Genomic DNA, 4,796 nt, shown 5'->3' on the forward strand with positions numbered 1-4,796 from the left:
GCTGAGATGAGAACCTGAGTATCTTCACACCACACCAACGGTGCTCTCTACCACATGTAGCTGCTTTCCATTATCCTTTAAAATCCACAGGCTGGTTGGATGGGCAGGGGCACATGGAGGTTGGGGAAGAGGAGAGACTGTTGCAGATTTAAAGAGACACAAAACAACTAAATGCACTATGTAGGCTTCATTTGGACACTGATTCTAACCAACTATCAAAAGCCATTTTGGGGACAATCAGGTAAGTCTGAGTCACAGTTTGGGATTAGAAGATGTTGAGAATTCATCAGTTTTGTTAGGCAATAATATTATGTTTACATAAGAAAATGGCAAAGTATCACGATAGCTTTTATTGGCTTTAAAATATTCAGCAATGAATAAAAATTTTTCAATAAATCTAGCAAAAAGTTTATTGTTAAATCCAGGTGACGGAGTTATGGGAGGATTCGTTACATTATTCTATTTTAACACAGTAATTTTTTTTCCTTAATGGTTACCACATTAACATTACATGGTGGCTCATGTCTGTAATCCCAGCACTTTGGGAGGCTGAGGTAGCAGATTCGCTTGAGCCCAGGAGTTCGAGACCAGCCTGGGCAACATAGCAAGATCTCGTGTAGAAGAATGTGTAGAACAGAGGAAAAGACACTAGGCATTTATCCCCTGGGCATGGCACCTGGCCTGTTTATTTATTTTATTTTTACTTTTTTTTGCTTCCACTGTATTCAGGAAAAAGTCTCCATGGGGTACTCTGGCCCATTTATAAGTGGTAACTACCAACATCATTACCTGTTTACAACATTAGCCTGTTTACAAAAGTTTGCCTAAGATTGAAGAGCTTGAATAAGAGCTTTGAGCCAAAGTCTGATTAGGAAAACAAAAATGTGTCCATTGAAAGCCTCCACTTGTTGATTTAATGGGTTAAAATTTCGGTAAGTTTACAAAATAAGGAGATATTTACCACCAACCCTTGTTTTTGAGCACACTGTCTTTTATCTCAGCGTGAATGTTTTATAAGTTACCTTAATTGCTTTGTAAGGCCTGAACTGGGCTGCTTCTCATTTGGGCAGTTTCTCTAGTGTTGCTCGGTAGGTAAATGGCCCACACCCTCCATCATTCAGCACGGCCTGCCTTGGACCACATATGCCATCACCATGCTTCGGGCTGCTGGGAAATACTCTATGTCAGGAGTCCTCAACTCCCAGGACCATGATGGACTGGTCCACAAGCTGTTGGGAACCCAGCTATATACAAGCAGGCGAGCAAGCAAAGCTTCATCTGTATTTGCAGCCACTCCCCATCACTCATATTACCACCTGAGCTCCGTCTTCTGTCAGATCAATGGTGGCATTAGATGCTCATAAAAGCACGAACCCTCTTGTGAACTGTGCATATGAGGGATCTAGGTTGTGCGCTCCTTATGAGAATCAAATGCCTGATGATCTGAAGTGAAGCTGAGGCAGTGATGCTAGTGCTGGGGAGCAGGTGCAAATACAGATTAACATTAACAGTGAGGTTTAACTGCACATCCCCAACCCTCACCCCCAGCCTGCGGAAAAACTGTCTTCCATGAAACCAGTTCCTGATGCCAAAAGGCTTGGGGACCACTGCTCTAAGCGATGGACTTCTTCACAGGGGCAACAATGCTTGCCCAAGAACACAGTCACACCCACCACCCACCTCCCAAGGAACACATAACAATGCTCCTCACATTTGGACAATGATTTTATACATTTTCAAACACTCTCACCTGACCTCCAAAAAAATCTTCTTTAAATACACAGAGTAGGAATCACATTTCAGAGGTTTAAAAAAAAGTCACTCAAACATAGTGTTGTTCTTTCTCAAGGTCCCACAGCCACTAGTCACACAGCAAGGATGGGGACCCAGTCTCCAGGTTTCTACTCCAGCGTTCTTAACTTGAAGACATCACTTCCTCAAAGACAGTCACCAACCCGCAGAAAACAGGAAGGATAAAGACAGAGATCTACTTGCTGCACACCCAAGTGTCCAAATCCTTCACAAACACATTTCAATTAAGAGAAAAAAATATGAGTGCACCAAAGACCCAAAAAAGGTTATTTCACTGGTAACACCTTAGAAAAGCAGAGTGGAGTTACAAATAATGCCAAATACTGAGTTGCTCTGCACAGACAAGGGCTTTGATGGGAAGACATTAAGTCATAAACTTTTACATAGATCAGAATGTCAGAGGTCTGGAAAACAAGTTCAGTACAGCACCAAATTGCTGAAGTGAGGATCTTTGGCTGTAAGAAGGTGTAAGATAAGACTAGGATGAGTAGTAGGCAGCCCCTAAAAGACCCTCTACTGTGCAGACAACACTACCGCCCCAAACAGCCTGGCCACTGGGTTCAGAAAGCTATTTGTAAAAAGACGTAATAAGCTGCTGACATCCAGGAGGTCCTCAGGAATGAGGCTGAACCTGAAAGAGCTAGTGTCAGTGCAGAGTTCAAGCTAAGACCAATGGGACAACGTAAAGGGAGACTCTGGCCAGAGCATCACTGTATCATGACCCAAAGCTAGTGCACAAAGCTATATAAAACCAAAATGCAGGAAATGGGCTTGCTCCACCTCGCAAATGTCACTTATCCTAAGAATGTGAGCAGTTTCTTCAGTCTACCCTCTGACATTGGCAGGGAGACCCCATTCCTACCATGATGAAAAACAACGTGGTGAATTAGACAACTTAATAACTACTGACCACCCTCTGAGACTAACTGATGGAACTGAGTGACATTTTTAGGAAGAGCATTCATGCTGAAAATGTCAACCAAGATAGTCTGGGTAGACGAAGGGTGGGGGGCAGAAGTGAGTGAATCCAGAACACAAGGAAGAGTCCAGGATCCCTCGTCATCCAAGTTGGAGGGAGGATGACCTCAGAAGGTAGGGTCAAGAGAGAAGACCTAAGCCCGGCACAGTGGCTCATGCCTATAATCTCAGCACTTTGGGGGGCTGACGCGAGAGGACTGCTTAAGTCCAGGAGTTCAAAACCAGCCTGAGCAATATAATAGCAAGAACCTATCTCTAAAATTAGTCAGACACGGTGGCATGTGCCTGTGGTCCCAGCTATTTGGGAGGCTGAGGCGGAAGGACTGTTTAAGCCCAGGAGGTCAAGGTTGCCATGAGTCATGATTGTGCCACTACACCCTGGTCTGGGTGACAGAGTGAGACTCAAAAAACACAAAAATAAAAAAAAGAGAAGAGGCCTCGGTCCTGTGCAAACCCTTCAACCACATTAGACCATTCCCAACAGTCATCCTAGCGACGGAGGGGATCCACCGCTCCTCCCTGGGGCCCTCCCCTCACTGGCATAGGTCCATCTACTGCTCACTGCCATGCGCGGGCTTGGCCTCTGCTAGAGTGTAGGGGAAGGCCCTGCACAGCAAGCCTGTGGTCTGGTACTAAAGTCACACCTTGCCATCACTCCCCTGACCACACCATTTATAGCCTAGAGCCTGCCATCTTGCTGCCAGACTCTAAATGGCCTGGCTTCCTGACCCACTCTTGCATGGACCCTTGGCCAGTTGGGGCTTAAATTCCATGGGCAGAACCACATACACCTGTGACCCCCTTGCCTATACCTGCCACACTCACCCAAACGCACCCTAATCGCCTACCTGCTCAGGCTTCCTCCACATCTGATAGTTTCACTCCTGGCTCCTTTTTGGGGGCAGCCACAAGGCAGGCTGCAGCCTGGCAAAACAGGCAGGAGAGTGGCAGCTGACCCAGAATCAGCTACCTCCTGGTCCAACTGTCATCTCCTCTACCTCCCTTCCCCAATGACTCCATGGTACTGTGCTTGCAAACTTTAAACATTTCATTTGTGAGACATAGTAGATGGCTTTCTGCTAGAGGTCAATGTCACTCAGGTTAAGCAGCACCTGTGTTGCTGGGTCTGCAACACTGAGGACCCAAGTGATGGTCTTCAGTAAGGCTGGGCCAAAGAGGCTAAGCCTCACTAGAGTGTGCAAGGTAAACCTGAGGCCTCAACAAAATGTATGTATACAAAACTTATACACACACACACAACACACATACACATATACATACATACATAGTATATATGTATATGTCTATATACATGTATGTGTGTATATATAAATATGTGTATATATTTATATATACACATACACACATATCTCTAACTTAAAATAAAATAGAATAATTAAAAGAGGAAAAAAAGCATGCTTTGGGAGATCAAGGCAGGAGGATGGCTTGAGCCCAGGAATTCGAGGTGGCAGTCAGCTATGATTGTGCCACTACACTCCAGGATAGGCAACAGAGCAAGATCCTGCCTCAAAAAAAAAAAAAAAAGATAGAAAAAACACCAAAGAAGTCAACACACACCACCACCACCATCATGACTTCACTGGCAAGATCTTATCCCAAAAGTGTCTGATGATTGACCTAATGCTACCTAATCCCTAAATGACAGAGTCTGCCTGTTGGCACGGTCTGGGGACTGGACTTCAGCTGCTCTCCTAGAGCAAACTGTCCCTGTCACCTTCATTTCTTCAGGGAAAAGAGGAATGTAAACATTAACCAGAGCAGAGATGGACATACAGTGAGAATGATATCATCTCAGGCAGCACCAAAATCTATGTCCAGAATTCTGTCATCTTATGATTAACTGTGTCGCTCCAGACAGTCACTGGTCCAGGGGAACTTGAATCCTAGTACCAGATGTCCTTAAGTAAGTGGTTTCTCTCTAAAAGTAAAATGTGGATCACAAAACAAATTCAAGAAGAGTCCCAGGAATGCCTGTTGCATAAGGG

Source organism: Carlito syrichta, unplaced genomic scaffold (assembly GCF_000164805.1).
Source record: "Carlito syrichta isolate Samal-C Ts95f unplaced genomic scaffold, Tarsius_syrichta-2.0.1 Scaffold73643, whole genome shotgun sequence".
Taxonomy (NCBI): Eukaryota; Metazoa; Chordata; class Mammalia; order Primates; family Tarsiidae; genus Carlito; species Carlito syrichta.